We start from the raw sequence: 26,769 nt of genomic DNA on the forward strand, positions 1-26,769 counted from the left end.
GTGACTACAAAGAATTCTGGTTTCTGAGAAAGGGGCTGTGGTACAGCAGGTTAAGCTGCCCCTCCTGGGACGCTGGCATCCCATAGAGTGCTTGTTCAAGTCTTGGCTGATCCACTGTTTTGTTTTTTGTTTGTTTGTTTTTGACAGGCAGAGTTAGACAGAGAGAAAGGTCTTCCTTTTCCGTTGGTTCACCCCGAAAATGGCTGCCACGGCTGTTCTCCCAGGTGGGTGCAGGGCCCAAGCACTTGGGCCATCCTCCACTGCCTTCCCGGGCCACAGCAGAGAGCTGGACCGGAAGAGGGGCAACCAGAACAGAACCGGTGCCCCAACCGAGACTAGAACCCCGGGTGCTGGTGCTGCAGGCGGAGGATTAGCCAAGTGAGCTGCAGCGCCGGCCTGATCCACTGTTGATTCAGCTCCCTTCCAATGCTCCTGGGAAAGCAGGAAACCTACATAGCAGTTCCAGGCTCCTGGCTTGCAGTCATTTTGGGGAGTGAACCAGCAGGAGGAAGCTTGCTCGATCGCTAGCTTGCTCTCTCTCTCTCTGTCTCCCCTTCTCTGTAACTCTGCCTTTCAAATAAATAAAATGTCTTTTTTTTTTTTTTAAAGAATTCTGGTTTCTTGGCCTCTTTAGATAGGACTATAGTGTATGTGTTAAACCCCCCCCCCTTTTTAAAGATTTATTTATTTATTTGAAAGGCAGATTTACAGAGAGGCACAGGCAGAGAGAGAGGCAGAGAGAGAGAGAGAGAGAGAGAGAGAGGTCTTGCATCCGCTGGTTCACTCCCCAAATGGCTGTAACTGCTGGAGCTGTGCGGATCTGAAGCCAGGAGCCAGGAGCTTCTTCTGGGTCTGCCACATAGATGCAGGGGACCAAGGACTTGGGCCATCTTGCACTGCTTTCCTAGGCCACAGCAGAGAGCTGGATCGGAAGTAGAGCAGCCAGGACTTGAACTGGCGCCCATATGGGATGCTGGCACTGCAGGCGGCGGCTTTACTCGCTATGCCACAGCACCAGCCCCATGTATTGCTGTTTTATAAATGAAAACAAAGTAATTGATATCTTATTAGGCTAGAATTGAGGCAATAAAATTATACTAGTTTTAACTCAGTAAAATGGCTTATTTTAAAAAGTATCTAGCAGAGTCAGAATTATAATTTTTAAAACAGATTTATTTATTTATTTAAAAGACACAGCTAAACAAGAGAGAAGCAGAGAGAGAGAGAGAGAGAGAGAGATCCTCCACTTTCAGGTTCACTCCCCAAATGGCCACAACAGCCAGAGCTGGGCCAAGACAAAGGCAGGAGCTTAGAACTCCATCTGAGTCTCCCACATGGGTGGCAGGGACCCAAGTACATGGGCCATGCTCTGCTGGTTTCCCATGCACATTAGCAAGGAGTTGGATCAGGAGTGGAGCAACTGAAACTCAAACCAGCTCTCATATGGGATGCCAGCATGGCAGGAGGCAGCTTAACCTGCTTTGCCCCAGTATTGGCCCAGAACCATAATGTTACTCAGTCCTCTCATTGCCTTTTTCTGGTAACAATATTTCATTTTCAGCTGTGATATTTTGGCTATATCTAAAATAGAATAGAGTCATAAAAACCATTCATCTTATAAGAACATTATGACAGATTAGAGAATCCTGAAAAAGCCTCTCAACAGTTTGGAAAAGCATGTAACATGTAAGAAAAAACGTTATGTTGCACGGAGGAAAATGCACCAAAAGGCCAATTTCACAGTGGTCCTTTTATGGAAGTCAATATTCCCCTCACTGGGGTATGTAGAAAACAGGTGCGTGACTGGGGCCGAGTTTATTTTCCCAGCTGACTTAATAAAACCACACATATCCACTTATGTTTTATTCATGGAAAGACAGGCCACAAGGATGTTGCTGCTGATTTTAAACTTGTGACAGTTTAGGACAAAAGGTAGAAACAATCCTCTGGTGTTTGCATGGAGTTATGAAGAGAAAACAACACTCAATACTTGATTTTTGTGCCAGAAGTTGAGATTTGGAAACTGGTGACATCAATTTTTAAAAAGATGTTTTTACTTATTTATTAGAGAGAGAGAGAGAGAAAGTATGAGCCCTCTAGTCCTCACCAAATGCCCACAACAGCTAGAGCTGGCCTGGAGTCAAGAGTAGGAGCTGGTAGCGCAGTGCAGGTCTTCCAGGTTAGTGGCAGGGATCCAAATACTTGGGACATCACCTGCTGCCTCCTGAGTCAGATTCCAGATCAGCAGGGAGTCAGGAGCTAGGAATCTAACCCAGGTATTCTGATACAGGGATAGGGCATCCCAACTGCTAGGCTAAATGCCTGCTCCCATCTCATCAATTCTTTGAATTGGTCATCAGGCAGCTTAAGTAATGTCAGTCATAGAATTGTTACTTGGCTAGGATCTCTAAACTTATTAGTGGTTTTTAATAAAAATATTTTATTGACTTCACTAACAAAATAGCCTTGTAAGATAACTTCCCTTATCCTTCTAGAGTCTTGCTTGCTTCTGAATATTTAGTTGTGCATATGTCACAGGAATAGGACATAGTCATGGAGTGTTTACCATATGCAAAGTGTTTTACAAGAGTTATCTCACTTAAGCTTCACAAAAACCCTACAGCCAAATCCGGCCCAAGTTAAACAGCAGCAGCAACAACAACAAACCATGAGGAACATGGCAACAGAGGCATTGTTATTGGTTGTTACTTCACCACAAAGGAAATGGAGACTCAGAGAAGTGAAGAAACTTGCCCAAGGACCTGATCATAAATGTCGGAAGTGTGGATTAATTCGGGTCCGTCTGACTGTAAAACTTGGGCTCTTTTTACTAAGTCATTGTCAGGCTCCAGACCTCACGTTCATAACCCAGTGGCCAGCCAGCGTTTTGATAAAAATACACACATTTACTAACAACTAAACAACTGTAAAGGCTCTGACATTGTCCCTAATTCACTGCATCAACTAAGGAGCCACTCATTCTGAGAGTCAGTTTTGTTCCTGCACATTATTCATTCCGTCTTATTACCCATAGTTCTTTTTACACTTCTACAAGTTAGATTCTAATCTGCGCCGTGATGTTCCATACCTTTAAACTGATTAACATAATACAGTATTGCACATTTGTACTTTCTTGCTAACTTTGGTAGAAGCCACAGACCTTACATCATGACCAAAAAAATCTCTAATTTTTTTCTTTAATGCTCTTCTGTGGAAAAGAACAGAAAGTCAGGACATATTTCTGTCTAGAACATACCACTCATTTAAAAAGAATTAAGATCTGAGTGTGTTTTCACAATAAAACAATCAGCAACATGGAGAAACCACTTCTGATGAAGAAAGTAAATGAGGACAATAAAACACCCCAGTTTATGGCCATCAGAATTTGCTCTGTTCTGCATGTCCTGGACGCCGCTGCCTGCATTTTCTGCTGTAATTTTTCCTACTTATTCATCTGTTGCTTTCCATATTTTCATATATTCCACTTTTGGCTCTCGACTATTTTTAATCAACTTCCAGTGGTTTGCTTTCTTTTCTTTTTCTTTCTTTCTTTCTTTCTTTCTTTCTTTCTTTCTTTCTTTCTTTCTTTCTTTCGTTCGTTTTTTTTGTGTGTGTGTGTGTGTGTGTGTATGATACTGACTCTGAAGATCTCAGCACAGGAGTAAATCAGCACTCCATAAATGCAGGCTGACGGCATGTTGAAATAATCCCTTCTGTGTGAAGGGAAGAATTATCGCCACCAAGAAATAGCTTTTATTTATTTTTGAGTCAAATTACCAGGGGGAAATGAAAGGCCTCTTTATAATTCTGAAATCCTGGTGTATTTTAAAATGTGTGCCAATACGGATTAAGCTATCAACAAGTCTTTCATGGAAATTCGTGAAGAAGAAAAATGCTGACTAAATTTCATAAAGGTGAATCTCAGACGGTGGGTGGTATTTCACAGACTTCCAAAGCAGAGTGTTGAAAGTGAGAAAGAGCACAGATGCCTTATTGTCTTGTCTCACGCACAGGTGTCACACGGGCTTTGAGGAGGTTGCTAGAGGACTTTTTTTGTGGGTCTGTTACTCAGGCAACCGGTTCTTCATTTGCAAACCAAGAACATGGACTTCAGTGTGTAGTTTGCCTTTATGTATTAGTTTAGTTGGGGTTATTTGCAAACTCTTTTATACTCATATTATCTGAATCTAGGAAATTTAACTTTTTTTTTTTTCATGAGAGGAAATTAAGGTATTACAAAGAGGAAATGATTGCTGTACAATTGAGGGCAGAACTCCACCAGGCACAAACCTATACTTCTCTTATTCTTTATATTACATAGATAGATGTATTATGCTTGGAAAATATTTAAGCGAATTCTTTCCAGTGACATTAATTTATGGGGGTTTAAAATTATTTGAGTAGGAAGAAATCTAGCATTAGGTCTACACAGAAAAAGTCAGGATAGAATTTCTGCATAGCAGAGAGATTCAGAAAAGAAAAGGCTGGAGGTAATGATGTTAAACAATATGTAATCATTACTCAGTATAAGTATAGATTTACTCTGATTTTAACAGTGATCTTCCAGAAGGAAGCAATGACAAGTTTTTCTACAGACGCAAAAAGACCCTAAATAGTGTGGTATCCACTCTTCACTGGAGAAAGAAGTCGAGGTGACCGAGTTGCTGGACTTCCATTTACACGCTGAAAATATGGTCGTAATTGTGACTACTAGGCCTTCGTGCGCTCCCTTGGTCTCGTTTCCCTTGGCAGAGAAAATGATCCCTCTTCTGAGTCAGTTTCTCTGGAGCTTCCAGTAGCTCTTTGTGCTTCAATGTGACCTTTTTCCTTCTAGAGCCTGGGTTGGGGACACAAGATAAACACCAGATGCAGCCAGCCATAAAGCATCCCTTTCAAGACCACAGAAAAGATGGATGCGTCGTCTTGGCGGGGGTGTGATTTATAATTTAGACGTAATGTTGTGTGCTGGACAATGAGTGCAGTAAGGTCTCCCAGAAAGGACTCAGGATAGTCTTGGTTCTCCCAGCGGCTCCACACCCCGCACGCCACCAAAGTACTCTCTGAAATTCCTGAAGCTGGGACAGCAATTAGGCCCATAAAAATGAAGTTCATTAATGAAAACTAATTGAAAATTAATTCACCATGACTCCAGGGAAGAGCTTGCATTTAAAATGTTGTGTTGTTAGCAAGCGAGTCTCTAATCATCAGAGCATAGCAAAATGCTTCAGAATGACACATAGGTTAATGAGGTGATGAAGCATCAGGAAAACAAAGTCTTGTAATGTTAAAATAGCTGCTGGGCTTAAAGCGGCTGCCCCCTTCCACCTTCTTTTATTATCAGATGCACATTATTTTTCCTTCCCACTGTAAATCTTTCCCAGGGAAGAAATTCCACAATAATTTTTCAAGTTTTCATTGTTAAGTACGAGCTTTGTAAATGCCAATTTATCTACTCTCCAGATATTAAGGAAACCACCTTCTTGTTTCTAGAAGTTTTCAGTAGAGAGAAGTTCAAGCACATACAAAAGAGAGCGTGCTATGGTGAAACCTCCTCACCTGACTCGAACAGTTATGCGCCAGGAAACTGTTGTAAATCACATTTGAGTGGATTAGAAGGAACAAAGTTTTAGATTCCTCCTATTTCCTTTATCATGGGTTAGATATTGTAAAATGACCCACTTGCTTTTTATTCTTTCTAATTCATCTAAAATATTTATTAAAGGTGTTGCACATGCAAGACGGAAAAGAGGAATGGGACATTTCTTCTGTTCAGATCCACCTGTATCGCTTCTGAGAGATCAACTAGGATCACTTTGGAGCCTCTTTATATGCAAATGGATCCTAATTTAAGGTTTATGTGAGTGGATGTTAAATTTTTAATATTAAATTTTACCATGTTTTTGGTCACTTCCTGTTTTTGGTAACTGTTCTCCTTGGAAACATCCATCTTCATTTTGCTCCTAACACAATGCACAGTTAGGCCTGATGCTAACTATGCTGGTAAGCTGGTGTGTGAAGGATCTGTGGAATCTACCCTTCCTCTCCAGAGCATTATTTTATTGTTTTTTGAAAACGGGAAATTAATGGAAGAATTTTGAAGGTAAATTCTTTTTGTTGAATTGATTGCTACCAGAATTGAGCTGCATTTCCTTTATCCTTAGTTTTGTCAGCAAATTTCATCTCTTAACTCTTCCAGTAGCTCCAATCTCAACCAGAAGAAGAGGATAAAAACATTCTCCTTGCTACATCTTTGGGAAGGCTTTTGCAAAGCTATTAAAAACTATTGGACTGTTATGGAAACCTTTTGTACCTTCTTTTGAGGTGGAGAATTTAAACAAAATCTTCATAGTGCATTAAGGCTGTCAAAATTTCTTCTTTCTATGTACTCTTATCTACTTGCATATTAGTTTAATTCTCTACTTGTTACAGGTCATTTCAGAATGATTTACTTTTGTCTTCCTTTTTTTTTTTTCTTTTTTTTGACAGGCAGAGTGGACAGTGAGAGAGAGAGACAGAGAGAAAGGTCTTCCTTTGCCGTTGGTTCACTCTCCAATGGCCGCCTTTTAAAAGTTCTTTCTTTTTTTTTAAAGGAGTTTCCTCTTACATCATTTTGATTTTTCAACTAAATTTTTAGGCAAATATACATTCAGGGTATTTCTGTACCACTATATTGTTTTTGCACAAGATATTTTAAAGCAGAAAAAGGAAAAGTTGGCAGAGTAAAAGTTCAACAAGCCAATGAAAATACCCAGCATCGTCCCAGATGAGTGAGAGATAGGTGTTGGGTTTTAACAGTGACTTTTTAAAAAAATTTAGTTACTAAGAAAAAGTCTTGTAATTCAATTTTTAAAAGAAGATTTGATATAATACTATCCACAACTCTATAGTGCTACAGTCAGCTTCAAAGTGGAAATAGATGTGAAAACTACACATGAATTATTCCAATTTTCGGTATGTCTATTAAATTAATTTGGTGTATTTGGTTAGATATTTTCTTCTCTTACATGAACTTCTGCACTTACAGATTTTGGTTTTGGAGACTATCACATAGCCTACTTTATGTTCCTTCTTTGCCTGGTTCAGGAATGCACAAGTACATCATACTGAGTGTAAGGCACAATGCGACCAGGTAGCAGGCATCAGGGACCAGGAAGGGGCGCAGACTGCCTCACTGTAGAGATCCAGGATGATGGAGGAGCCCGAGACTGAATGTTGGCAGCAGCACCTTCTCCTGGACAGAAATACAAGCCACTCACAGCACGTGTGGCCTCTGAGCATCACCAAATGAAGCGCATGTACACAGCATTCCTTGAATTTCTTTATGAGTCTTATTTTCTAAAAGTCATACCCATTTTCTGCACAGCAAGATCCTTGGCAGTTGCCAATACTGCGAATTTTCGAATACAAGCAACATGTTTGAATGACAGTATCAAAGAAAATAAGACTTTTCCACCTTTATTAATAACAATCAGTTAATTAAACATGCTCACTTTTCCTTAGATAACTTACAATAGAACTTATGTTGAGAGTTGATCTTGTAAAATTGTTTTAACTGTAAAAAAAAATTGAAAAACAGAATCCTTGGCTTAATTTGAGTTTGAGCATTTCAAAGCTGGTATTTGCAAACTCAGAAAAAAAAAAAAAAAGAGCTTTTCATTAATCCGTGATTTTGGAAACAGTTACTCTTAACCCACAACCACATACAAATACAAAAATCCTAATGGGACTATTTTCTTACTAAGCCTGTAACAGTTTACATTCACCTAATGGCCTCGGGTTATGAGCAAACTACTCAATTAGAGAATTTAGGCTGGTTGCCCACATATTTTAGAGCAAATTATCCTTTCACAAATGCAGAACCCCCTATATAAAACGCCTAACCAGTATTTCCTGTAAAAAAAATACTATTCCCTAAATTCCCACCTTGAACCTACTAAGAATTTCTCTTTTTGCTAGGGCAAAGATTTTATGGAAATATTTGTTTTTATATCACATACCTTACTGTTGGTCTTCCTGCTGGTTGTGTTTGGACCTTAAAGCGGCTAAGAAATTATAATCAGAATGCTTCGAAATATTTCTTTTTTAAGTACTTTTGTTAAGTACTTAAGCTTCAAATCTTAAGTTGGAAGGTGCAGAAACCTGCCAATTCTTTGATAACAGATCTTCTGCTTGCGGGGGTTAAATGAATTTCATGGTTATCCTTAACACTTACTATTTCTTCTTTAGCCTCTTTCATTTAAAAGGGGGTCGGTGCTTCCAATCTATAAACACCCATTAAAAGTTCTCCACCCTTTTATACTTGGCTGCTGGTCTTAATTGTCTGCAGATGGGTGGATCACTGCATTTCTATTTCAAAGGTAGAGATTTGCAAAATGTAAACCAGCCTATTAAAAGTCCTAAATCAACATTCTCAGCATCCATTAAAGGGACCCATGTGTAAGCAGAGATAGGACTCCATTGGAGAGTGTCTTTTTGTAACAAACATTTTCAGTCTCGTCTAAGAAGTGTGTATCACCACCAATGCATTGCCTATGAATTCACCGCAGTGTTTTGAGGGATATTAAAAAAATTCACGCAGAACTTAGAACGATGGAAAATATATATTTGCAAAAAATTAGTGTTTTTCTTTTCTAATAGTTGAGACGTAAGAGATGCTATGTAACTTACATTATAACTTTTCATCAGGTTGAAAAAGAACTAAAGTATTTGTTATATAACAAATGAAAAGTTCAATGTAATATGGAACTGTAATACTAGCGAATGTATTTTATTGTATTTCATATAAAATCTAAAAACGTGAATATTTTCAGTTCACCTACTGGATTCTTTTCTATCCTAGTAAAATTCCTTTTGAAAAGATGAACCTCAGCTCACAGCATTGCTTATGACTGAGAACTGAACCTGAACCGGCCCTTGGCTCCGCGGTGTTCTGGCTTATCTCGCCTAAGGGACCGACAGTGGATCTCAGATTCCATGGTTTCTTCCATGCCTCTTTCACTAGCTTTCCCCCTGGTGTTGCATTAGCCCACCCTGAGGGCTGGTCACTTCTGATCCATAAATTAGACAGACGAAAAACACAAAAACATGCTTCTTTTATCTCTAGAAATCAAACCCACCCCACAGTTCAGTTTGGCTTTCTCGAGTCTACAATAAAATATTCTGAGTGGCACAAGATATTGCTAAAATCCCTGACTTTAAAAAAAGAGCCTTGCTTTAGACTATTTCATTCACTTTGGCTTTGAGCCTCTCAATCTGTACCCGGTAGTCAAATCAAGGTTTGAACATCTGACCACGGCTTTCCTTCTCCCTAAATGTAAGACGCAATTTATTTAATTTTAAGGAAATGGTGTTTCCTCTTAAACTCCAGTTTTAATACATAGATTATAGGGACAATATTTAAAAGACATCTCTGTCTTTGAGATTGCATTTTATTTTATTTTCTTACTTAATTTTTCTGGATGCTATGAAAATGGAAGCAGAAGTCGGGTATCTAAATAGAAACAAAATAAAAACAATTTAAGATACTCTCCTTCAGCTTGCAAAATACATTTACGAGCTCTCAACAAAATTTTACTTTTAAAAGCCATTTTAATATTTGTTATCTTTTTCTGAGTAAAATAAGCTGATGCTTTTCCATGTGGATCTTATTATGTGAATAGCTGTCTAAGTCTGCTATTGAACATAATCATATGAATTACGAACTGTGACTTTATTTCTTTTATAATCTTTGTAGTTCTTGCCATTACTTTTACATGTCTATGTCTGGCATTATGTAGCTTTGAAACTATGCCAAAAATATTTATTGTAGTATATCTGGCATTCTCATACTACGTGGCTGAGTTTGGTTTCTGAGCTGGGCAAAACTTATTAGCAGACACGGTTCTTGACGTTTGTTGGAAAAAAAAATTTGTCGGTAATTTTAATGCTCCCCTGAAGCATAAACTTTTGCACTCCTTGAAACCTGCCTGGAGTTAAAATTCCAGGGTGTGAGCTATCTTGTTTTCCAATTGGAAGTAATTCTTTTTCTTATAATGTATGAAAAGTGGAACAAAATAACAACAATGAAAGGAAACAGGAAATAAAATAATGAACTTAACTACAAACTAGAACACTTGAGGATATTTGCTTGGATGATCCGGATAAAACGTTTTTCTGGTATGCAATCAAGGGACCCGAAGCAGGGTTCTGCTGGTGTGGTGTGGTGCCAGCCCTTTGTGGTGGCATGTCTTAACAATGATGATAAAAAGCAAAATGTGCATGGATAATTCTTTTATTAATCTCTTTGTAGCTTGACTAGTAAAAGTTTTTCACGAAGTGCTATGGTGGTATTCAGCTTCTGCCCTGAGGTTTATCCCAGTTTCCGCCACCACGCTGCTGTTTGCTATGTTCAGGCACAGCTCAGGGCTCTTCATGGAGTTCACGCTCAACATATTTTTGTGTGTGCAGAGTAACCTAGTAGCATTATTGAAAGTGTTATTAAGGCATTTGTTAAGCTGCTAAAGGTTATTATTTTTTAAATATTTATTTGAAAGGCAGATTTACAGAGAGGCAGAGGCAGAGAGAGAGAGAGAGAGGAAGGTCTTCCATCTGCTTCCTCACTCCCCAGATAGCCACAACGGCCAGAGCTGTGCCGATCCAAAGCCAGGAGCCAGGCTTTTTCTCTCGGTCTCCCACGTAGGTGCGGGGTACCAAGGACTTGGGCCATCTTCTACTGCTTTCCCAGGCCACAGCAGAGAGCTGGATCAGAAGAGGAGCAGCTGGGACTAGAACCGGTGCCTATATGGGATGCTGGCACTGCAGACGGAGGCTTTAACCCTCTGCGCTACAGCGCCAGCCCCGAGGTTATTTTCTAAAAGAAGGTGAAATCATGACTGTCATTCAAACATAAAATGAACACACAGCCAACTATCTTATTTAATGAATAATAATGAGGGAATAAGAAAGATGTGATAATCAATTCAAAGAATTGAAAGAAACATACACATATGGGCAATAAGGAATGTTGAAAATAGATCCAATGCATATACATTTACAAATAGATGCAAAATTGACCTATTCATACAACAATAATTAATTGGATCCTACAGGACACAATTCATTTGCATTTCTATGGATAAGAATCAGTGTATTATCCATTTTCTGCAATTTACAAGTACAAATAATATCTGCACTATGCACTTTAGATAGTAAGGCTATTATTTGGGGAATTAATATAAGTTTTTTTTGTATTTATATGATCATTGATTTTTTTTTCAGTCAACCAGTGGCTTTTGAATACTTACCATGTGTCAGGCAGTATGTTTAGTTTGGGAGATTTATAATGATGATCAAAACCAGCCTTAATGGATCTGTTGTTCAGAGATGGAGACAGGCCTTAACCAAATGATCACAAAAAGAAATGTATAATTGTTTTTTTTTTACTTTTATTTAATAAATATAAATTTCCAAAGTACAACTTTTGGATTATAGCAGCTTTTCCCCCCCATAACCTCCCTCCCACCCGCAACCATCCCATCACCCACTCCCTCTCCCATTCTATTCACATCAAGATTCATTTTCAATTATCTTTACATACAGAAGATCAATTTAGTGTATACTAAGTAAAGAAGAAATGTACAATTGTAACCACACTCAGAGTCATGGGGCAGTCTGCAGAGCTCCAACAGAGTGCAATTTGTATATGCTAATTTTACTTTAAGTAGCATTTATATGTCTCATGGTTTTTGTGTTTATCAAAGGTAATACTTTATGGGGCTGGTGCTGTGGTGTAGTAGGTAAAGCCTCCACCTGTGGCACCAGCATCTCAAGCCTCAGCTGCTCCACTTCCGATCCAGCTTGGGCCCCTGCACCCACATGAGAGACATGGAAGAAGCTCTTGGTTCCTGGCTTCAGATATGCCCAGCTCCAGCCATTGTGACCATTTGGGAAGTGAGCTAGCAGATGAAAGACCTCTCTCACTGTCTCCCTCTCTCAACCTGTAACTCTGCCTTTAAAATATATCTTTAAAAAAGGGTGATACTTTAAATTAGAAATCTGTTTTTAAAAATTCTCTTCCTGGCCGGCGCCGCGGCTCACTAGGCTAATCCTCCGCCTTGCAGCGCCGGCACACCGGGTTCTGGTCCCGGTCGGGGCGCCGGATTCTGTCCCGGTTGCCCCTCTTCCAGGCCAGCTCTCTGCTGTGGCCAGGGAGTGCAGTGGAGGATGGCCCAAGTGCTTGGGCCCTGCACCCCATGGGGGACCAGGATAAGTACCTGGCTCCTGCCATCGGATCGGCGCGGTGCGCCGGCCGCAGCGCGCCAGCTGCGGCGGCCATTGGAGGGTGAACCAACGGCAAAGGAAGACCTTTCTCTCTGTCTCTCTCTCTCACTGTCCACTCTGCCTGTCAAAAAAAAAAAATTCTCTTCCTGAGTCATGCATGTAAAATTTAATAACTCCACAACACACAAATGAATCCGATATTTCTATACTCCATAACTGTAAAATATTGTGTGGCATAAGCTTCTGCATGCTGATTTTTACACGAGGATCATCTGAGATCATCGTAGCTGTCAAGTGAGACCTCAGTCAGTTCCTCTTTCGCCAGTTGCTCCTTTGGGAGTCTTCCTTCCTCACTTTCTCTTCCTGCCACCGTATTTAATTAGGTTTGCAACTGGTACACTTGTGAAAAATAACTGTGTGTGACACGGTTGGCCCGCAGAAAGCTGTCATTCTGTTTTAGCTACGTCAGAATCCATGCTGTGCTGCATTCTCAGATGTCTTGTTGCTCACTCACTCTGTTCACTAAACTGTACGCCCTTCATCTTCAAAATCCCACTGGAAGACAAAGCTTTCATGAAGCGTAATTCACTGTAGGACACAAATATAGATAACGTCCACTTTGTGAACATGGTGTAGACGTCCACTTCACAAAGGCTGAGTTCATATGAATGAATGTGACAATAACAAAACATAAAAAAACCGTGTTAAGGGTTTTTTCTTTCCCCCATGGTAGTGGTGATTGAACTAAGTCATTCATAGTAGTCTAAATATTCCTTTTGACTTTATGTGTGAAGTTGCTAGAGATGACCCAGCACCTTCTATCACTTTTCACAATTTATCTTGTGTCTTAGCTTAGATTTCCTAGAAGCGCACCATCAGGTGAGTGATTCATTAAGAAAGAACTCCTGGGGAGCCACTCAGGGACGGTGCAAAGCGGCACAGGGAAGAGAAGGCAGCCCCGTAAAGGGCAGCCTCAGCCCGTGTCTGGAAGCAGTCATGCCTTAGAGCTTCCTCCTGAGAGGGCAAAGGAGCCTGTCTTTTACACTTCTGCACCCATCAGTTCTCTTGGGGGTGATTAGAGTGGGGGAAAGTCAATTTCTAGGCACTCCCCAGTGTTGACAAAGTGGGATCCAGTGTCTCAAGGGCATCTTTTATGAAACAGCCGGGTGTTTGCTGTTGGAGGTGAAACACAAAGGGGTCTGGGAAGAAATATTGAGGCTGCTTGCAATATACAACCAGGGCCCAAAATCCATTGTCTTCTTCCTAGGAACATGGTTGGGCTGCCTTTCCCAGCCTCCCTTGCCAAGGATGGCCATGTACCCGTGTTCTCTCTGGTAGAATGGATCAGAAGTGGTATGTGCTACTTCTGAGCCTTAGAGTAGCCTCATCCGTGACATTTTATTCCCTGCTATTGATGGGAGCTTATCCTAAGCCACAGTGAAAATGACCTTAGGAAATGGTGATGCAACATGCTGGGGGTGGGGGGTGGGGGCTCTGAATGACTTCTTGGAGCACAGCTGCTGGATGATCTGGAATGTTTACCTTGGTACATAAGAGCAGCCCATCCTGTTTTCAAACCACTGAATTATCATTGACTTCCTGTATCACAGCAGCCTAGCCTTTTTCTAGGTAATACAAGTCATTTTAGTCTTATAATGTTTGTGATATTATGCCTATAGATATGCCTACTGTGTGATATACATGCCTATGGATGTATTATTGTTTTTTTCTGCTAGAATATATATTTTATGTGAGCAGATTTGCCTATCTTTTTCGTGCTAGCATAAAATAAGTACTTAGTGAATAAGTGAAAGTGCCCTATAATTATTAAAATAAAACACATTGCAATTCAGAGTTTACTGTAATGCCACATTAGGAGTGATATATGTAATATATAGTATATATATTAGTGAAAATAATCTAAATGATTAATGAGATAAAATGATATATTCTCAAGAAAACAACACTGCAGGGCACCTTGGTAACCATCCTTGCATATTGGAAAGATGATTATAAGAGGGTTGCTGACCAATAGTTTTCCATGTTGGCAGAGAAAAACTGGGCGGGAAGAGCTTAAACTGACCTGACAGTAATAGTGATTAAACATTAGAAAAGGCTCCCGAGGAATATTGTAGGATCTCTGTCTCTGGTGAATTTTAAGGACAAACCATCCGTCTTAGACATTTCAGGCACAGCCTTGCAGGAAGAGAGCTCTGGATTAAATGACTCCTCCAGCGAGCTCTCTTTCAATTCCAGGAGTCTGTGCCACCCGCCAGGGCAGCCAGGGGCTCAGCAGTGACATCTTTCACTACATCACCCAGTCTGACTGATGGGCCGGCATCTCTTATTTGTAACTAGAGAGAGTTGTTTCTCTAGGTGAGGCTGGCAGTGCAGGGAGTAGTGAGTAGAAATACTAGCACCCAAAATAATGCTATTCAAAAGTATATTTTGCTCTTAGAACTCTTAAGATGCTATGTAAATTCCCACATGACCACTACGAAGTAACTGGGGAACTCCTAAGACTTTCCAAGTGCTATGTTTCTAGTGCTACGCTTTCTTTCATTACGTTAACTTCTGTAGCAGTGATGGGAAGGATGACGATTTCAAATTGACAGTGCGGACAGCAGATCAAGCTGCTGTGTGGGACACCCGTGTCCTGTGTACTGTTTGCAACTGGACAAGACTAGAAACAGCTAAATGCCCATCAATAGGAGACTAAGTTAAAAATGCAGCATCCTTTTAACTGAATGTAACACAGCCTTTAAAAAAGCATGAGAATAAATCAGTATAGTGTGAGGAATGAACTACTCTGTGTAAAATATATATCCATATATATATACATACACACACACACACACACACACGGGCACAAAAATACATCCGAAAAGCTGTCTAAGAACTGGTCACACTTCTGTTCCCATCGGGAAGGGAACTGTGAGTCTTGAGGAAATGGGGAGGGAAGAGAGACCTAATTTTCACTGCACTCGCTTTTGCAGATTATGAGTTTTGTATCATATGCACACATTACCCACTCAAAGGATAACACAGGGGCCAGCATTCTGGCATAGTAGGTTAAGCCGCCACCTGTGATGCCTGCATCCCACATGTCTCAGCTGCTCCACTTCCGATCCAGCTCTCTGCTAAGGCCTGGGAAAGCAGTAGAAGATGGCCCAAGTCCTTGGGCCCCTGTACCCGCATAGGAGACCCGGAAGAAGCTCTCGGTTCCTGGGTTTGTCCTGGCCCTTGCAGCCATCTGGGGAGTGATCTGGTGGATGCTGTCTCTGTCTCTCCCTCTCTGGAGATCTCACTTAAATAAATAAATAAATCTCAAAAAATAACAACAGAGGTTAAAAAAGAGAAATATTCTCAGTGGTCTAATGACTCATTTATTCTTCATTTGAGGATTTATTTACATCTGACATAAAATTATATTCATTTTCTTTTTTTAATATCTTATTCATTTATTTGAGAAGTAGAGTTACAGACAGACAGAGGGAGAGACAGAAAGATCTTCCATTCACTGGTTCACTCCCTAAATGGCTGCAACAGCCAGAGCTGAGTGATCTGAAGGAAGGAGCCAGGAGTTTCTTCTGTCTCCCATGTGGGTGGGAGGGGCCCAAGCACTTGGACCATCTTCTGCTGCTTTCCCAGGCCATAAACAGAGAGTTAGGTTGGAAGAGGGGCACCTGGGATATGAATGGGCTCCCATATGGGATGCCAGCATCGCAGGCAGAAGCTTAGCCTACTACACCCCAGTGCCTGCCCCATTATCTTCATTTTCAAAGTATAGAATTAAGGCAATTCCAAAATGTATTAGACTTTGCCAACACTTTCTGTTTGGATTATAATTGTGGTTATAATCAATATTTAAAATAAGGAAACACACCTCAAGACAACATTAAAATATCACCCCATGTAAAAATTGTAGTCTTTTCTCCTTCACCTTCCAAGTATAAGGTACCTGAAGCCAGCAACCCAGTATATTTTCACCAAGAAAGAGAGAACAGGATGAAACTACTTATTAAAAAAAAAACTATTAAAGTAGCATGTGTCATGATATTTAAAATTTAGGAGTTGTTTTCAATTCACATGAAGCACATATATGTTTATACTTCCATCAGCTGTGTCTGAGAGTATTTCTTATACAGCACATCTGAAGCATAGGGATAGGTGTTAGGTCAGCTGTTAACAGCCTGGTTGGAACCCTTAGATCCCAAATCAGAGTGCTGAGTTCAAGTCCTGGCTCTGGCTCATGACCACAGTTTCCTGCTAATGCACTCTAGGAGACAGCAAGTGTTGGCTCAAGTATTTGGATCCCTGCCACCCACGTGGAAGACTTTGTGTTTCCAGATCCCAGTGAGTGAACCTGTTTCGGGAGTGAACTTGTAGATGGGATGTTTGTTTGTCTCTCTCTGTCTTATTGCCTCTCAAATAAAATAAGTAAGTATATAAACAGAGACTTAAAAAATAAAGGAGAACATTTGCAGTATCTCCACCATCTCATAAAAACAGTCATAAATAAATTTTGGCTAAAATTTAGATGGAAAATAAGAACAATTTATTGATCTTTAGTTAGAATGCCTAAAGCAAGTGTGAAGGAAGTCTGAAGTATTCTGAAATGAATCACTTTGTAAAAGTTAAGAGTGAAATTTAAAAGGCTTCATTGTAAATAAAAATGTGACTTAGGAGGAGGAGGAAGACACACAGTGGCTTTGTCTCCAATAGGAATTGTTAGAAGATTCCCAAAATAAGAAGATACTTTTTAAAAGTACAAAAAATTTTAAAGATTAAAATAAAGACAATATACTTACATTTATCCACTGTCAACTTTAATGCTACAAAAAATAATATTGGCATCTGTTAAAGCAACTGAAAATAAAGAAAATCATTCATGTTTCCTCTGAATTATAAAGAGAAATGATATTCCAAATATTTCCATCAAATTTTTATCACTAGTATCAAGCTAAGCCACATTAAAGCCTGAGGCAAAAGAAGTTGATAACACAGACCCTGCCTGTATTTAAAATTTTGATATTTTGTATATCATAGATTTTTTGCATTGATCTAAGAAATATTGAATTAAAATATTATTTATATTGATTACTGAGCCTTTTTGACAGCCTCTTATGTTTTGTACCTGAGGCAAATGTCTTATCTGCTTAATCCTACTTAGTCCCAGTCTTGTTGCTTGTCTAAATAATAAAATGTTAGCAGAGAAATAATTTTAGCCTTTCTCTTTTTTTATAAAAATATTATTTATTTATTTCAAAGGCAGAGTAAAAGAGAGAGCGAGATCTGGCATCCACTGGGTCACTCCCCAAATGCCTACAACAGCAGAGGCTAGGAGCTGAAGCCAGGAGCCGGGAACTCTATCTAGGGCTCCCATGCAGACAAGTGAAACCCAAGTACTTGGGCCACTCTCTGCTGCCTCCCGGGTGCATTAGCAGGAAGCTGGATTGGAATTGTGGAGTAGCTGGGACTTGAATCAGGCACTCTGATAAGGGATGCAGGTGTCCCAAGTGGAGGCTTAACCCACTGAGCCACAACACCTACTCCATAATATAAGCCTCTCTTAAGCACATTTTGTCAATATTCACACTATTCTATGAGAGCAATTAAAATACCAACATTGGATTGACGAATACTAAATTTCTAAATGTTCTCACAACTCAGCAAGGTATACGTTCTTACTCATATTTTTATGGATGAAGATATTGAGACTCAGAGAAGTTAGTAATTTGCTTATGACACACAAATAGCATCTCACACAACCAAGACTGAAACCCAGATCTGTCTGTTATAAAGGCCAAAAATAAACTAAGTCCTTTCTTGGGGAATTATTAACATTTGAATCAAGCGCCAAAAGAAGAGTCTCAATTTGCCAGGCAGTGAGGTGAAGTCGGAATTAAGCTTGGAAGAAACTTCCAGAGGCCGATTTAGTCTAAAGCTAAGGAGGTTGAAGTTCAGAACCCCTTAGCCAAAGCTCTTCGAAGGCTTCTTGGCAAAGACTCTAATGATGTGTTTCCTAGGTTATGAATGTTTGCAGAATGCAGCCAAGTAAGGCATTTACCTCTGATCATCGATGTCTGCTGAGTCTGCATTCTGACTTTCCCCCAGCACTATTCCTCTTGGTATCAGGTGGCTTCGGAATTTCTCGGGCATTTTGGAGATCCAACCGAGATAGTTGAATTACAGATGTGTCATTTTGGGCCTAAGAGGGATGTATTTGTATGGGTTGCAGCTACTTTTGTGGTTAGGGTGGGCCTAATTGCCTGTTGTGCCAACTTACCTGACACTGTGCTATGAAAACTCATAGCCAGGCCGGCACCGCGGCTCACTAGGCTAATCCTCCACCTGCGGCACCAGTACTCCAGGTTCCAGTCCCGGCTGGGGCACTGGTTCTGACCTGGTTGCTCCTCTTCCAGTCCAGCTCTCTGCTGTGGCCCAGGAGGGCAGTGGAGGATGGCCCAAGTGCTTGGGCCCTGCACCTGCACGGGAGACCAGGAGGAAGCACCTGGCTCCCGGCTTCGGATTGGCACAGCGCGCTGGCCGTAGTGGCCATTTTCGGGGTGAACCAACGGAAGGAAGACCTTTTTCTCTGTTTCTCTCTCACACTGTCTAACTCTGCCTGTCAAACAACAACAACAACAACAAAAAACTCATAGCCAGATACTTATACTGTGAATGGTACTTGGATAGTGGGAATAGAATCAAATCATGCAACATGGTTCAAGTTTAATCTTTTTTTTTTTTTTAAAGAAAGAGTTATTTGAAAGACAGAGATATATATACCCCCACCCACAGAGAGAGAGATCTTCCATCTGCTGGTTCACTCCCCAATTGGCTGCAAGGGCTGGGCTGGGCCAGGCCAAAGCCAGGAGCCAGGAACTTCTTCCAGGTCTCCCACGTGGGTGTAGGGTCACAAGGACGTGGGCCATCTTCTGCTGATTTCCCAGGCCCATAAGCAGGGAGCAGGAACAGAAGTGGGGCAAGGAACCCATGTCGATATGAGATGCTGGCATACAGGTGGCTGTTTTAACTTTCTATCCCATAGTGCTGAATCCTGTTTAATATCTTTTCAAAGACTTGAAAGAAAAACCCCAACATAAAAAATGCAAAACCTTATTTTAAAAGTTGATAAAGATCAAATGCATCATTTTAATGGCAGTTCTGAGATACTCTGGAACATCCAGTGAGATATTTAAAAAATTATGAGGGCTGGTGCTGTGGCGCAGTGGGTTAAAGCCCTGGCCTGAAGTGCCGGCATCCTATATGGGCGCTGGTTCTAGTCCCAGCTGCTCCTTTTCCGATCAAGCTCTCTGCTACGGCCTGGGAAAGCAGTAGAGGATGGCCCAAGTCCTTGGGCCCCTACACACATGTGGGAGACCTGGAAGAAGCTCCTGGCTCCTGGCTTCAGATTGGTGCAGCTCTGGCCATTGTGGCCATCTGTGGAGTAAATATCAGATGGAAGACCTCTCTCTCTATCTCTACTTCTCTGTAACTCTGTCTTTCAAATAAATAAAATAAATCTTTAAAAAAAAAAAAAGGAAATTATGATCAGGCCAGTGCTGTGGTGTAGCAGGTAAAGCCACTGCCTGCAGTGTTGGTATCACATTTGGTTGCCGGCTCAAGTCCTGGCTGCTCCACTTTTGATCCAGCTCTCTGCTATGGCCTGGGAAAAGCAGTAGACAATGGCCCAAGTCCTTGGGACATTGCACCCACATGGGAGACCTGAAAGAAGTTCCTGGCTCCTGGCTTCGGATTGGCGCAGCTCTGGCCATTGCGGTCATCTGGGGAGTGAACCAGCGGATGGAAGACCTCTCTCTCTCTCTCTCTGCCTCTTCCTCTCTGTAACTCTGCCTTTCGAATAAATAAATAAATCTTAAAAAATAAATTATGGCTGGCGCCGTGGCTCAATAGGCTGATCCTCCACCTGTGGCGCCAGCACACAGGGTTCTAGTCCCGGTCGGGGCACTGGATTCTGTCCCGGTTGTCCCTCTTCCAGTCCAGCTCTCTGCTGTGGCCAAGGAGTGCAGTAGAGGATGGCCCAAGTCCTTGGGCCCTGCACCTGCACGGGAGACCAGGAGAAGAACCTGGCTCCTGGCTTCAGATCAGCGCGGTGCGCCGGCTGCAGCGCGCAGGCTGCAGCGGCCATTGGAGGGTGAACCAATGGCAAAAGAAGACCTTTCTGTCTCTCTCTCTCTCACTGTCCACTCTGCCTGTCAAAAATAAAAAAAAAAATTATGATGTACTTATTTGAATTATATGAAGGAGACTTCCTTTTGTCATCATTTGTTCAGATAAAAAATTAATGGAGCATGAAACAAATGTAGAAAAGACAAACAAGGAAATCAACTGAAATTATTCTGACATCAATAAGTAAATTGTGACTGAATTTTCTGTTTTCTTTTTCAGCATCCTAAATATTTTCATACAGCCCAGGGCACAGGGTTAGTTTTTGTAGGCACGGCTGGCTGGTCTGTCTCTCGTGCACTCCAACTTCCCACTGTTGGAGCCAACAGGAATTCTCCTTCTTTCTGCCACCCTGGTGGTGTGGCTATGTGGGGGTCCTAGGGCCTTGTGGAAATGCCAGGGCAGCTCTCGGCCCTTGGGAGGACCTGAGAGCAAGACAGTGCCGGAGCCCTTGGGGGAGTCCAGGGCCTGCTGGTGGAAGGGGAGGGTCTTGCCCCCTGCCTTGAGGATGGATGGCACATGCAGTGCCACGCACCCTCAGTTTGGACACTTCCTGAACCCGCACATCATAGGTTGTTATGGTCCTCACAGCTGTTTTGTTTTTCTGGCCAGGAAGCTTCATCTTCAGGATCATTTGGACAGGGACGGGGTAGCCAGTTGTGCGGTTCAAGAACACCATCTTCAGCACAACCTGGTTGAAGGTGGAGTTGGTTCGTCTGGCCAGAAACCTGGAGAGCTTGACCAACCGCCTGAGGTACAGGCCCTAGCCCGTGGGCTCCTTGCGTGGAACCTCTCCATATTTGTGCTGGTGAATGTCGACCCCCATGATGGCACCTGCTGCCTGGCCACGTCTGCAAAGAGAGATCATACCAAAAGCAGGGCTTAACTAGAAGGGAAAACGTTCCAAGTGGAAGCAGTGAGTAGGCTCTTGGAGTGTTGGCTAATCCAATTAATGAGAATCATATGAACACATGGAAAAAGGATTCAGATTTCTTCTTGAGTTGACAGAAAATGGTTGTATATTGAAAAAAGTAATATAAAACTCAATATATCAATACCACAAGTGCATCAAGGATGGGTAATAATTGTTGATTCAAAGAACATTTCAGATTAATCACCACACATGAAAACTTGGAAAGCCTATCTTAAAATACACATATAAACAAGAGTCTTACTGCAAACTGATGGCCTTTCCCCACATTTGACGGCTTTCTTAAAAATTTACTTGATATTAAGAGAGTTAAAATGTTTTCCAAATTGTCAATAATACAATTTTTTTTAATGAACCCAAAGACTTAATTACAAAATCATTGTCTGATAAAGGAGTGATCAAAAAGTATGTAGTTTTGGGGTTGGTGCTGTGGCGCAGTGGGTAAAGCCACTGCCTGCAGCGCTGGCATCTCATATGGGCAGTGGTTCAAGTCCTGGCTGCTCTACTTCTGATCTAGCTCTCTGCTATGGCCTGGGAAAGCAGTAGAAGATGGCCCAAGTCCTTGGGCCCCTGCACCCATGTGGAAGTCCGGGAAGAAGCTCCTGGCTCCTGGCTTCAGATTGGCCCAGCTCTGGCCGTTGCAGCCAATTGGGGAGTGAACTAGCAGATGGAAGACCTCTCTCTCTCTATTCCTCTCCTTCTCTTTGTGTGTAACTCTGACTTTCAAATAAATAAATAAATCTTTTAAAAAAAGTTCAAAGAGTATGGAGGCTGGGGCTGGCATTGTGGCATAGCAGGTAAAGCCACGGCCCGTGAGGCAGGCATCCCCTACAGGTGCTGGTTTGTGTCCTGGCTGCTCCATTTCCAATCCAGCCCCTTGCTAATGGCCTGGGAAAAGTAGCAAAAGATGGCCCAAGTGCTTGGGCCCCTGCCACCCATGTGGGAGGCCTGGAAGAAGCTCCAGGCTTTGGCCTGGCCTAGCTCCGGCTGCTGTGGCCACTGGGGAGTGAATCGGCAGATGGAAAACCCCTCTCTGTCTCTATCTCTGTCTGTCCCTCCCTCTCTCTGGAACTCTGCCTTTCAAATAATAAAGAAATCTGTAAAAAAAAATTAAAGTATGTAGGCTGCACTTCTGATGTTGCCAAGATGGAGTATGCCCACAAAGTCCTATCTCTTTGATGATTACAGCTAAGAACTCTACTAGGAACTGGGAACCTATTTTCTGTCAAGGGCCTTTTGGATATTTGTAATATCATTCGCAGGCTATACAAAGTTATCAAGTTAAAAAAGTATCTATAGCAGGTTAAAAATTAGCCTGCTATAGATGTTTTGAATTTTGTGTCCCACCTGTGGGTGTATTGGCAGGGCCAGACCAAATGATTTTGTGGGTCTTACATGGCCCATGGGCCAGACATTCCCCAGTCCCACTAAGAACAAAAGTGCGTCATCTGAAGAGTTTGAAAAGCAAAGCACAGCAGACAGATGGGGAGGAGGGTCAAAACCTAGAGGTGTGAGCCGTGGGAGGGTGAGTTTCCTGGTTTCCCCAATTTTTTTGCTCCTGGTCTTGGTCAAAGGTATGCTCTTGATAGAGGTGGGTCATCTGTATTGCAGACAGCCAAAACTAGGAGACAACTCCTGTCTTTCTCCTTCTTTCTGTCTGGGAAAAGACAGACTGCAGTGGGCCAGAGAACATAGGAGTAATTTCTCTCTCTCTCTCTCTCTCTCTCTCACACACACACACACACACATACTCACACACATTTTATTTCCCTCTCTCCAACTTCTATTTATTTATTTACTTTTTTGGTTTATAAAAAGTTGGCCTATAGCGGAACTGAAGTGTTCCCTTGGCTTTCTGGATAGAGGAGACGACAGAGAAAGATGTGATAGCTAGAGAATTCCTGCTTTTTAATATTTTTAAAAAGATTTATTTATTTGAAAGCAGAGTGGCAGAAAGAAGGAGAATTCCTGTTTTTATAATCCCCCCACCTTGTTTTACGGTGGCTCCTGTTATATCTTAATGTTAGCCGTCGCAAAGCACACCAGACACTGGAGTAAGGCAAAGGGTTTATTGGGGAACACCCTACAGACCGGAGTGAAGGGGCGGCGAAGGAAAAAGAGAGAAAGAGAATATAAGAGAGAAACAGAGAGGAGAGGAGCTAGCAAGGAGAGAAGATAGAGCAGAGAGCAGAAGGGAAGAACCAAGAGCCAAGAGACCAGAGGAGGAGACTGGAGAGAGGAACCGAGAGAGAGCAGGAGAGAAGGGCCAAGAGAGCACGTATTCAGGAACAGGCCCTTTTAAAACTTCGCCTGGGGGCAGGCAGGGAAGCGGGAGCAGCGAATCCCATTAGGATGGGGGTGGAGCCTGGCTCAGGCAGCTGGGCCATGTGGCCACCTGGCTACAACTGCGCCAGTTTCCTAACAGCTCCAATTCTGAGAACCGTGCTGCATCACTGGCAGCTGGAAGTCCCAGAGGAATCCTGTGCTTCTGGCCAGATCAGAACAAACGACTCCCGCATCGTGGACAATACGAAATAAATCTTGGAATAGAGAGACTTGGCAAAAATGATGTCCAAATTCTGTAGATAAAGCTGCATCATATTGGGTCTCATCTACGTGTGGGATAGACCCAAAGCTACATAGTAAAGGTTTTGAGAACTCAACTACAAATCTCAAAAGTTGATAGCAACAGTTAGGTGGTACATGAGACAAACACAACAGCCTAGTACCCTCCCCCCAAATAAATAACTACTAAAAAATACAGAACAAAAACAAACTCCTGAAATAACACTGGACCATCACCTACAGAAGGAGAGCTGAAACTTGTACTCTGAACTTAAAGCAATTGATATGCTAATCAATCAAACTGAGGAGTTAGTAGAACTGTGCAGTTTGAGGGCAAAGTACTCCAGACTACTGCTCAGGACTTTTCTTCTTTTGTGTTTTTTTTTAAAAGATGCATTTATTTATTTGAAAGTCAGAGTTACAGAGAGGCAGAGGCAGAAAGAGAGAGGTTTCATCTGCTGGTTCACTCCCCAAGTGGTTGCAACAGTTGGAGGTGGGCTAATCTGAAGCCAGGAGCCAAAGGCTTATTCCAAGTCTCCCACGTGGGTGCAGGGGCCCACACAGTTGGGCCATCTTCTGCTGCTTTCCCAGGCACATTAGCAGGGAGCTGGATCAGAAGTGGAGCAGCTGGGATTTGAACCAGCGCCCATATGGGATTCTGGCACTTCAGGCAGTGGATTTACCCACTACACCACAATGCTGATCCCAAGACTACTTCTTTATCTTTTTTTAATTATTTGAAAGGGGGTGGATAAAGAGAGAGAGAGATGGATAGAGAGAGATCTTCCATCTGCTGGTTCACTCTTCAAGTGACCACAACTGCTGGAACTGGGCCAGGCTGAAGTGGGGAACTGAAACCTTAGTCTGGGTCTCCCATGTGGATGGCAGGGACTCAAGTGCCTGAGCCATCACCTACTGCCTCCAGGGTGCACACATGAGCAGGAAGCTGGACTTGGAAGCAGAACCAGGATGTGAGTCCAGGCACTCTGACATGGCATGCGGTCATCATAGCAGTGTCTTAACCACTGTGCCAAATGCCTGCCCCTGCTCAAGACTTCTTTATTTTTTATTTTTTAAAAAGATATAAATTTATTTATTTGAAAGATTGAGTTAAGAGAGAGAGAGACACACACACACACAGATCTCCCTTCCACTGGTTTACTCCCCAAATGACCATTTATAACTAGGTGTGGGAAAGGCTGAAACTAGAAGCCAAGAGCTCCCTCCTGGTCTCTCACATAGGTTGCAGAGGCCCAAGGGCTTGGGCCATGGTATGCTGCCTTCCAGGATGTGCGTTAGCAGGAAGCTGCATGGGAAGTGAAAGAATTAAGACTGGAACCAGGCATTCTGATATGGGATGCAGGAATCCCAAGAAGCAAATTAACTGCTGTGTAAGAGCCTTTCTGATATCAACAAAAAAGATTTATTTATTTGAAAGGCAAAGTGAGAGAGTAAGAGGGTGGGGAGAGAGAGAAAGAGAAAGAGAGAGAGAAAATGAGATCTTCCATTTGCTGGTTCACTCCTCAAATGCCTGCAACAGCCAGGGCTGGGCCAGGCCAAAACCAGAAGCCAGGACCTTTATCTGGGTCTCCTGCATGGGTGGCAGGGACTCAGGTACTTGACCTATTGTCTGCTGCTTCCCAGGCGCACTAGCAGGGACCTAGATTGGAAGGGGCACAGCTGGGACTCAAACAGGCAATCAGATATGAGATGTGAGTGTCCCCCCCCACCCCACCGCCAACCCCATGGCAGCTTAACCCCACTGCACCACAGGGGCTGCCTTCAGGTGGCATCTTAGCAGGTACACCAAATGTTTGCCCCTCATAACTGATTTTTGAAGAAAGTACAAAGACAATTCAATGGGAAAAGAATAATCTCTTCAACAGATGGTGCTGAAGGAGTTTGACATTGTATATTTTAACCCATATCTCACATTTTATACAAAACTAAATCATGATGGACCATGGTACTCTTATATGCAATGCAGGTGTGCTGTCATCTTAAGTGCTATGCCAAACGCTTGCTCCTGGTCTTCATCTTGAAGGGAAATATTGGGTCTCATTTCAGTGTTATTGCAGCGCTGGGACTTCTCCATAGCACACAAGTAAGTATATACATAAAGAAAACTAGAGCTCTTAAATGTATAAATGTATCTTCCATAATGAAGTTCACATCATACTATAGCTCAAAAAATCTTACACTTCTATTTACAAGTCAGCTTGATATGGATCTGTATGGCATTTTATTTACATGTTCATATGTTACTGATGGCATAATATAGCTTGAACAAGAGGTTTGGTTTAGTGTTTGTTATTTAGGAAAACTTCCCCTTAAATTTTCTAAGAAATAAGTTAGATAGAATTTCCAGTTGCCTCATTTCACAGGTTTGTCAAGCCAATCAACCTGGCATTCTATAATTCATGTATTGGCTCTTTTTTGTTTGTTTGTTTGTTTTTTTTACAGCAACCAGAGTCTATTTCTCCATATCTCCATTCAGTTTTTCTGTTTTGCCATTTCTCAGAACTTCATCTTTCATTTCTCTCATTTTTTAATTTTTTTCTTCAAGTTTTTTGCAATAGAATCTTTTCATTTCCCAAGTACTTTCCTATTCTCTCTTTTTATGACATCTGCCTCGTACCAAGTCTTTCCGTTGGTGATCACTTTGTAAATCACCATGACTTAATATTTTTCCTGTTAGCTACTGCCTGCACGTTTTTTACTAAGCTCCCTAGGGCAGGAAACCTGTCTTCCATATTTTATGCTTTGTAAAGCTCCATATGCTCTTATGACTCCTATTAACAATAAATCTTAGTATGAATTAG

The 26,769-nt window shown here is 41.8% G+C and overlaps 1 pseudogene; it reads right to left on the minus strand.

Moving 5' to 3' along the window:
* Nucleotides 1-20,709: 20,709 nt before the first annotated feature.
* On the minus strand, nt 20,710-21,277 carry LOC138848976 (large ribosomal subunit protein eL18 pseudogene; annotated as a pseudogene).
* Nucleotides 21,278-26,769: the final 5,492 nt, after the last annotated feature.

Source organism: Oryctolagus cuniculus, chromosome 3 (assembly GCF_051225735.1).
Source record: "Oryctolagus cuniculus isolate XC-2025 breed Fujian yellow rabbit chromosome 3, ASM5122573v1, whole genome shotgun sequence".
Taxonomy (NCBI): domain Eukaryota; kingdom Metazoa; phylum Chordata; class Mammalia; order Lagomorpha; family Leporidae; genus Oryctolagus; species Oryctolagus cuniculus.